This window comes from Stegastes partitus, unplaced genomic scaffold (genome assembly GCF_000690725.1).
Source record: "Stegastes partitus isolate 25-593 unplaced genomic scaffold, Stegastes_partitus-1.0.2 Scaffold405, whole genome shotgun sequence".
NCBI classification, from domain to species: domain Eukaryota; kingdom Metazoa; phylum Chordata; class Actinopteri; family Pomacentridae; genus Stegastes; species Stegastes partitus.
The window spans coordinates 433,236-443,663 of record NW_007578136.1 but is presented as its reverse complement, the minus strand read 5'-3'; the positions used below and the strand labels follow the sequence as shown (position 1 = coordinate 443,663).

General features: G+C 45.3%; 1 protein-coding gene across 4 annotated transcripts in view; it reads right to left on the bottom strand.

Moving 5' to 3' along the window:
* ptprea (protein tyrosine phosphatase receptor type Ea) overlaps positions 1–10,428 on the bottom strand; it is a 58,695-nt gene that overhangs the window by 20,765 nt on the left and 27,502 nt on the right. For all 4 annotated transcript variants that reach the window (XM_008285515.1, XM_008285512.1, XM_008285514.1 and 1 more), the window contains exon 2: positions 9,620–9,869. The gene's annotated coding sequence lies outside the window, so the exon portion shown is untranslated. The remainder of the gene's footprint in view (positions 1–9,619; positions 9,870–10,428) is intronic.

Here is a 10,428-nt window from a genome sequence, read left to right as displayed (position 1 = left end):
TTCTTCAATTTTTGGAAAATTAACCTTGATTTTTTCTCTTTTTTTATGAATTAACGGCTTTTTAACTACGTTAAACTGCACAAAATACATTTTTGAGTTCTCTTTACATCTAGCCATGGTTGCATTGTTTCCATAGAGTTGCAGGATTTTATATTACCGTAAAAAACGAGCCCACAGCGAGTAAAAACGTGTGACAAAGCAAAAAAGCCAGAGGGGCTTCTAGGGTTCTTCTGCTTCAGGTTCAGAGAGTCAAAATGTGATTTCATATTTTGGTTTGACCTGTGAGCAAAACAGAGAAGCTTTATTTATTCAGCAACAGCTGTAAGAGCTGATCACGTGACATCACGTCATGCTGCGGTTGGTAATGCGGGTGTGTTAAGTTTTAGCTGCGATGTTTGGTCACCATGGCACAGAGGTGTGAGATGTGTGAGTAAAGAGTGACGCTGAAGGTTCTGTAAGCTGTTTGTGCTTCCTCACTTTCCATTCATAAACTACCAACGTCATAGAAAAAGTTTTATCAAGTTTAGAGTTCAAAGTGTTTATAAACTAAAAGTCAAGACGGCTTTACTGCATCCATCTCCTGTGAGCTGTCCGGCTTTAGCGACATGAAACAGGATTTCTGGAGCACGTTCATAATATTTTGTAGGATCTTGTGAAAAAATGAAAACAATAAGCACACAGTAAAGATTCTAATCATCTGGCTTTGACAAGTTCAACAAGTTCACATTTCCATAGTGAGTGGGTCGGCCGGCCTCGCTCCACGTCCCCGTGTCTCTGAGCTCTGGGCCTTTGGGGAGCTGCAGCGTGCAAACCTGGGCCGGGTTAGCTATTTAAAGGACAGTGCGCTACATTCACAGCCCTGACTGAGAAAACGGTGCTGGGGCGTCCATCTGTTCACACAGATGTGCAAACGCTTCTCATGCAACGTAACCTAGTTGGACAAGGTGTTCGGTGTTGCTCTTTCTAAACTTGTCCACCCGTTCCTGCTGATTCTGCTCTCAGCGCAACATCCATCATCTCAACTCTGAACGCATCACAATGTGCTGCACGCAAATGTCTAAATCAGATCGCCCGAGCCGCTTCTCTCCACCTGCGGCAGACTGTTCAACGTGTTGTCTGCTTTAATGCCTTTTCTGAGATTTTACGAAATTACATTTGTTTAAATGTTCTTCACAGAGTGTTCCCATGGTAACCGGACCGGCAGCGCTGCCACCGGCGTGCGCGGCACCTGTGGGATGTCGAACACGTCTGCTTTATTTCAAACAAGAAAAGAGAAGAAAAGAAAAGAAAAGCCAACGTATAAGACGAGCTTCTGAAAACCAGAGAACCTGACGTCAATCCAGCCTTTTGTCTGAGGTAACAGCCCTCGAAGAACGCTGACATCTGGATAAAGGAGAGTTCTGAGTGTGAAACGTACCCGGACACAGAATTTAATTCACTAATTTAGTGTATTTATTACATTTATTTATGTTAATGTAGTTTATGTCAACGGTATGCACCTTTATGCAACACTAACATTATAATTACAACTAGGATCACGTATTATTTATGTGCTAAAGTGAAAGTTTAATTAATTTAAGTAAAGTTTAAGTAGCTGCAGTTTGTAAGTCAGTGAAAAAGTTTTTTCGAGTCGGTATAAAAACGACTTCATAGACTTTTTTTTCTTTCTTCTTCCTGCACATGAACTCACTGCCCACCTGCCCACTGCTCTTTAAAAGTTGTGCTTCTACTGTAACGTTCAGAGCTTCATATGCCATTCATCGACATTAGACTACCTCTTGGAGTACTGACACTAAATCACCCTGAAAACTGAAGTACAACTAGCCATCCAAGGGGCGTTGGAATGAGGACAATGGTAAAAAACACCCGCTATCTTCAACTAAACTAGGAACAAGTAGAGCTAGTTAGTTCTGCAGTAGTTTCAGGGAATACAATATGCAATTTAGTAATTGTGACGTCAATCATGGTCTAGGATGTATTAACTTGGTGCAGGAGGCATCAAAAAGCGTTACACTGCATTTATAAATTGTCTTGCTTCTCTACAGATTTTAAGTGTCTGCAGCTTGAGTTAGTCACTGATGGTCAGCGAACGTCTAAAACTCCCAGTTAAACCTCATTAACTTCACACCACTACACATCCAACAAAGGAGGAGGAAGAGAGCTGGGATCCATGCTAGGCTAAAGGCTAACCCCTGCAGACCAGCAGGACCGTCCTCCTGCTCTCCAACATCCGCCCCCTCCACAACAAGCTGGACGATTTGCTGAGAGAAACCCTCAGAGAGTGGAGGGACTGCTGTGTGTCTGCTTTAACAGAAACATGGCTCCATGACAGCATCCCAGACGGACAGACAGCTGGAGGGGACGACATCGTTCAGGACGGACAGACAGACAACTCGCTCCGGGCAGCATCTGCAGCTTCACCATTGTCACACCATCATGTGGGGCCTGAAGAGGTTCGCTATGATGGAGACATGCATGGACGCAGCGCCCCCTTCAGGAGGCAGCGACAGCGACCGTTTTTCCCAGACGTGCATTCTGTAAAACTTGCTGGTTGAATAATCCTGAAGAAATTCTCTCTCATCTCGCCTGTACTACTGTGCATGTACAGCAACATGACAATAAACCTGATTTGATTTGATTTGATGTGATCTGATTTGATAATGTGGATGTGATGTGTGGACGTGGAGGCTCAGTCTCTTTAAGACGTGCACCTTAAACTAAACTAGGCTGACTAATTAAAACAACGAGTGAAAGACTTTTACAGCAAGCAAGTTGTAAAAAAGTAACCGATTACATTTTCTAAGTAACTTGGCTGCCCACAACCGCGAACTGAACCGTCATTAAAGCTGAACTGCTGTGTCATTTTGAACAGTCTGAACAGCCCGAATTTAGTTTAAGATCCACGTTTTATGACTGAGGATGACTGTTATGTGAAGGAGCTCTCACACTATCTATAGCAGCGTTCTACCTCTGCAGCACTGCTCTGTTGCCAGTGTGGGTTCCTCCCCTCCTGCGCTCCTACCATTGTCATTAATCAATTCCTGCCTCCTTCCCAGGGCGCCCAGACGCTCTGGCAGTGGTAATGACCTTGGGGACCCGCTGGCTCCGCTCCGCAGTGTCAGCCCTCCACCTCTATGGGAACGAATGTGACGCGTCTCACGGAGATCTGAGCTCGACGTATGACAGAATGCACATGTGTTACTTCACGCTGCTGTTGAATGAAGGTGAGAAACTAACAAAGCCCTGTTCGCCAGTGCAGAGAAAAAGCAAGGCTGTGGTTGGTTGCCAGGTTCAGGCCATAACATCCTGTTGACTGAGATATGGCGGCTACTGCCCGTGACCCTGAAAGCACTCCCATTAGAGCGGTCCTCGCTGAAAACAAGAGCTTTTATCTGCTGCATATTAGTTAAAAATAACACGGTGCGAGATGGGGAGCGATTATTGATAATCCTCTTAAAAACATTCCAGCCATAACATTTGAGAGCAGCTCTCATTTAGCATAAAACTTAATGTCTTCAGCGTTTACGGCATTCAGAAGCTACCGTCACACTCTGACGAGGCACGGAAAAAAACCAAGAGCATAATTGGTAGTAAACATTTACTCCGGTTTGATGTCTGCACTCGCAAACACCACATCTGAGCGTACATTCAGTGAGTCTCATTTAGTCTCTGTGTTCATGCACACACACACACAAGCATCCAGGCAATATTTCTCCAAAGAGTCAGTAGCTCTTTTAATCATTCCTGATCCACAGATTTACACGCTTTCACAAACAGACAACATGAGTAAGTTTCTGCACCAGATCTGCTAACGATTGGCATGCAAAGCCACGCTGTCTGCCATCAAACACTCGCACACATTCGCAGAAATGCATGAAAGCTACGGCGAGGCTCCATGGGAAACACATGTGCGAGGGCCTGTCTGAGGACCGGCGTGCCAGAAGGCATTTCGCTAGTGGTCCATCATCCACAACACGTGTGTGAGTGGATGGGTGGGTGAGGGCAATCTCCCCGTGAGGGTCTCATCATGTCCTCCCAGCCCCTTACACCTCCCAACCTGACAGCTTCCGACGCCGCGGCATCCATCTTTCTCCCACCCTGACACCTCTGGGATTTACCTCCTCCCCTCTTTCAATTATTCGGAGGCAGAGCAATTATGGCCGGGAATCGGAGCCGTCGATAGCCACCGTAATGCTCGGCAGCTGGGCTGAAAATGACGAAACCTGCGTTCCGACACTTCTCATTATCACTCAGCACTCTGTGATTACCGCCGCGCCGCTATGACCAGGTATTAGTGTAAGAGACATGCCGAGGGAAATAGAGAGGAAGAGATAGATAGACGAAGAAGAAGAGGGGGGAGCGTATAGATCTGGCAGCCTGTGAGGGCGGTGACACCAGAGGAGCTTGTAGGGCCATTAACCCGCTGAACCCGAAAACCTGCCGACGGGATTTAAAGACATGCTGTCTTTAGAGAAGAAATCAGAACCGGAAACTATTAAAACAGAAAGATTTGTTGGATTTTCCGGCAGTCCAATAACATTTGACGCGCTGTTCCGTCGGGAAACAACCAAACCAAAGCTTAAAATCGTGATGTTTATTCCAAATCACTTCATTCTACAGGTCTCTTCCAAAAACAAACCTTTTTGGTTTTTTGTTATTTTTTTTAACTAACCAGATTCTGCAAAACAAAAATCACTTCTGTGCAACCAGGAAGCTGCTTGTGACTAGTTGTTAGCAGCAGTCGTGGCAAAAATACAGGAAGTCCTCGGCTGAACTGCAGGATGTGTTTACATGAGCAAATCTAAGTAGTAAAATATTTACAGTATGCATTGATGTCACCTGTAGGGACTTGAAAACAAAATGCTGCACATGTTGATTCCATTCAGCAGCGACCAACAGTCACCTAAAAAAATCAATTTAAAAGCATAAGTTGTTGAATATTGATAGTGTGTGTTGGTAAGATCTGTGGACATGAGGAAATAATGCTCCAAATGTTTTATTGTTTGTTTATTTTTGGTAAAATAATTAATCAAAGAAATATAACTACCTGTTTTGTGTGATTTCTACCATTATAACTGTGCACAACATATATTTTTGACTTCTCTCTATCCATGGTTGTGCTGTTTCTATAGATTTGCAGGATTTTATACTGCAGTAAAAATGGCCCCACAGTAAGTAAACATGTGACAGGAGGGAAGAAAAACACTCAGAAACCTCTTAGAGGGATAAGAAGACAACAGCGGTGACCTAATAAGCCATAGATTATTGTATATGAGGAAACCATTGTTGGGTTATTTCTGAAGGTCGAAGAACATGTTGAACCTGAAATACTCAGATGGGACGAGGAGGCAGGGTGTGATTAGCTTAGCTTAGCTTAGCTTAGCTTAGCTTAGCATGGCGAAAGCAGCCCCTAACCTCTAGAATTCACTCCACATCTTGTTTGAAATGTAAAAAACAACAAGCAGTGGTTTTGCAGGATGACACATACTGGAACTGTTTGTAGGCACCATCTGCCTTCGGCGGCGCTATCCAGACGACAATGTGACTCCGTGGAGTTATTTGCTGAGCCATTGTTGTCACGCGCCCCTTTATCTGGACTCTTTGTAACACTGCCATTCAACGGGTCTGAGTTTAATTAGACTGTGGTTGCTTTCTAGTTCTTCTCGTGCATTTACTAGCAGGAATCAATGCTGAAATGCACCATTCACAAACCACATCCCATCTGATTAGAAGCCTCGGCGATTGCCTAAATTCAGCTAACATACGAGAACAAGTCCGAAACGATCAACAAAACGATGTCTACTGGTCGCATTATGGGAGCATCACCACTTTAACTCGCCATAAATTTGTTTTGAGATCCCGTTTGTGAATTTTATGGTCAATAAAAGGGTTTTAAACAGATGAAAATGCAGCTCTATGCAGAATCATAACAGCTGACTCAGATGCCATCTGGGAGTCTGATTTTAGCGAGCATTTCAACCACCCAGACCATCTCCCCGGAGAACGCACGGCTCATCTTTATATCATGTTATGCGGCATAGAACTAACAGGCAATTGAGAAAATCCTGTGGGACAAACAAAACCCACTTCACTCAAATGAATTCAAATAAATTGTGCAGTGTCAGTGCCTGTAATGACGACAATCCACAAAGCTTTTCTACTGGCAGGAGATTTATTTTACATCAGCACCCACACAAGGACCTGGCTCTCTGAGCAAAACACCCTCCAGAGAGGGGACGGGAACGGGGAGGGTCTTGGATAGAACCCCTGTTTTTCAGACAGGGAGAGACAGATAACCACACTTCTTGGGGATCTGCACAGGGCAGACAAGATCTATCCCCCAAAAATATCCTTTCATTGCCAGAGAGAGGGATGGGGAGGCGGAGGAGGAGGAGGAGGGCAGCGGTGGAGAAACAAGTGATAAGCACCGCTGCGGGAGAACAAAAAGCCACTTGATTCTGAGGGAGAAAAGGAGAGGAGGAGGAGGAGGAGGAGGAGAGGAAGAGATGAGGGACCAGAGGGGATAAGTGAACGGCTCACGCTGCGAGGATGAGGAGCTGCCGCTGCTGCTGCTGCTCTGCAGAGATTGAGCAGACATGTCTGCTCCGTGCAGACGCAGACCATAAAACCCTCCTCTTTAAAAATGAGATACGATGACAGTGTCTTCTGGTTCGTGACACGTCCCCCGACTGTCTGCACGGGAAGCAAGACTTTACTGCTGCACAGTCCCAGTTGCCATAGCAAAAACCTCCCCTCCGCCGTTATTCATCTTCAAGAAGAACAGCCCCTTTGTGCTCCCTTATCACACACCTGGCGACAACAACTTTGACAAACAGAAAAACAACAACAGCCAGTCTTTCCGCGGCGCGGTCCAGAGTGGCGGAGAGGCGGTGCGCTGATTGCTGATTCGTTTTCGTCGTAGGAGAAAGTGGAAGCAGAAGCACAGTAATTATGTTACCCAAACCCCAACCTCAACCTAACACATTATTCACAATCCTCTTTCTGCAGGATCACGGCCCCTGCAGAGCACATTATGAGCAGCACTTTGTTGATTGAGATTGTGTAACCCTGTTGTTTGGTCTCTGCCTGAATTCTATAGGAATATGAGTCATTCAGTGGGGCCTTGGGCACCATAGTGAGCCTCATTGTCCTCCCGCCTAAGCAGGCTTGTTACACGAATGAGGAAAGACACACACACAAAGACCATACGGAGAGCAAATGACTAGGCCAAGCTGAAGGCCTCTTGGAGAGCTCGCTTCCCTCTTGGAAATAGGAAATGCAACATCCAGTCCTCACACGCTGCTGTTAAACGCTCTGCGAGACATGCTGGTATGCCGGGGAGGACCTGTCCCGCTGCTAATAGCACTTGACAGAGGCATGGAGGCATGACAGGCCATCAGCAATCATGAACGCACAAGTCCAGGGAAGGAGGAGGAGGTGATGACAACTTGGGCACCACTAAATCTCAGCAACAGACAAATACGTTTGACCTGCAGGCCTCTGAGGTGACAGAAGGGTCAACATGTCGGCTCTGGCAACGGAAAACTGCAAAGCCAAATCAAAATAATTGACTGACCTCGCAGATTAAATTGTCGGCATTGTTTGAGAGTCATTTTCACGCCTTGCAGAAGCTATATTTTTACAGTTTTGTGAGCTAAACGCTGCCGACACCAACGCAGATTCAAATGAAAGCCTGTTTGCAAATACTTTGTGACCCAGGTCTGGTTTTTTTTTTAGCGGTGAATAGAAATTTGAAGGTTGAAGAGCTGCAGGGGACTGCAGCACTATGCATAAAAAAAAACAGCTTGAGAGGACGTAACAAGCGTCCAACAAGAAAAGAAATGTCCTTGCTACCATGAAATCACTCTAAAAGTTCATTTAAAAATATCTTCTTTCTTCCTCACTCAGCTGAACTCTGTGAAAGTTACTGATTCTCCACAGCTGACATTTGCGATGCACGATCTGGGTCACGCTCCTAATAAAAGCTACTGTATCTGCACATAGTTCCTTGTGTGTAGGACTTCATGCGTGCACGTCTGCGTGTGTGTGTGTGTGTGTGTGTGTTTCTGCAGTGTAAGCACATGCTGTCCTCCATCTGTTGTTTGATAGAGACTGTTTCCTTTCCTGTGCAGCCAGCCAACCAGCCAGCCTTCCTGTACCGCTCTGCTTCCAGAGGGGAAATGGGAGCAAGACAGGCACACACTCCTGACAAACACCCTGGATAAGATACGAACACATGCAGACCCAGCTGGGCAGACAATGACTTAAGCGCACATGTTAACACAAACATCGGATAGTCTCCTCTCCTTTCTCTTTCCTTCCGTCTTGGAGTTTGTTTTTCTTGCGCTCTTCCAACTACTGTACGTTCCAGTTTGTCCTCGTTCTATGAAGACACACCTCCACACGTCAATAAGCCTCTGAATGCTCCAGTACAAAGTCTTGCACCACTATGGCAAGATCACAACCACTAGCAGAAATAAAAAGAACCTGAAAACGTCTTCCGTGCAGCATACAAGTTGAATTTCTTTGATTACAAATTGAAAAAACGTGGACTGGAATCAATGTGTTTTTTTCTCGAGCGCCCACAGGTGTTTCCAATCCTGAATAAAACAAATGGTTTCCACGCTGCTCTCCTCTCCGCTCCGTGGAAACACAACATCCATGAGATTTTGTTCCTCGACTGCTTGTTGCAGCTGAGTCACTAAAATGTGAAAATCGTGATTTTTTTAATGAAATATCACGATTTCAAGCTTCATTTGTGGGATGTCACAGATGAGTACTGCTGGAAAGTTGGACGAACCTTCCTTTAAACGCTGCACTTCTTGAAAGTTTTATTTAATTATTCTTTTTTTTAAAGACAACACGCCTTTCTTCCAAAGCCACCAGTGGGTTTTAGGGTTAAACGGCTCTGTGGGGACTAAGATTTTTTTGAACTGCACAACAATGAACGGGATTGTTAAATACAGGAAAGCATGGACGTTGAGGAGTAAGCCTTTAAACATGACAGAAATCCTGCAGCATGGGTTGTAAAACCAGAAAAAGGAATCTGTAAATACACAAACCATGCAGATTTCTGTCTTAGTCCTCCAATCATGCCTAAAAGTGTGACACCTGTGATTCTTCAGTCTTAACAAGGCTGCCGACTTAACTGTCACAGCAAGCTTTTGAGGCTTGCCTTTCTAAAGCGGAACAAATTTAATCAGCACAATGTCTTAGTTGGGCTCCAAGTATGAGTCCAGTACAGTTTGTTTCACAGACCTCTAGTCACGTCTCTGCGTATAAATACAAACCACACCATTTTATATTTCTCCGCTCTCGCCATTTTGATGATCACCACCGTGCCCCGACGCTGCGCAGGCCTCAGCTCTCGGTACTGTTTTTACACCACTTCCTGTTTCGTGGTCCTCTTTACCGTCTGACACAGGCATGGAGACGTGAATATCCAGACTGAGGAAGTCAGAATGGCACCAGCTTGAGATAAAAAAAAGTCTCTCAGTATGCAAAAAAAAAAAAAGAAAACGGAGCATCCCCGTGGCACGAAAAAGATCCCCAATGACTAATCTCAGATGTAAACACAACAAAAAGCTGCTGCAGAGAGCAGAGCTGCATGTGGCGTTACCTGGATGAGTGTTGATTCAATGTATGCTGATGCTGAGATCCATAATAGCAGGTCACATGGTTCTGGCCGAGTCCAGCGGTCACATTGTTGTCATTGTCTTCGGTGAAAAGTTGGACAGCAGCTGGAGGTGAGGAGGGTCGGGGGGGAGGAGGTTTGATGGAGACACAATCCCTGGATCCCGCTGTTCACTTCCAGCAATCTATCGAGCAGCAGCAGCCAGCCTTGGAAGCCTGAAAGGGATGCTCACCACCTTTAGAAATACGGAGAAGGACAGAGAACAGAATTAAAACGATTTTTAAAAAACAACAACAACAACAGATGAGGAGGAGATAAGAGGAAGGTGTGGCGCAGTTCCTGTCTTGAGCAGCAGCGCTATGTGGCAAGCAGAAGAGCAGAGGACAGCTTCCCCAAAGGAGGAGGCTGTGAGGTAATAAAGAGACCCCAGAGCATTATGAAACAGCAAATGCACCCTCTACCAGTTACCCTTCATGCATAATGACGCTATTTAGCTTTGAGGGGAAATTCAGGAGGAAGTATGAACATTTCTGTCATCAGCAAAGGGACGGTGAAGGTGGCACAAAGTCAAAAGTAGGTGCCCAAGGGTGGCTCAATGAGTTCATTTTGTATGGGGGGGGCGGCGATACATTTTGCAGAGTGCCCATAATGCAAATTAGTCCTCCAAATCAGGCAAACACCCACTCACAGTTAGTGCACTTGGTATCCAGGCTAACCTCATTTACTAACTAAAAAAATAAAAAAATTAGGTTCCCCCTGATTTCTAAATCTGCCAGATTTAGAGCAGAGTTTTA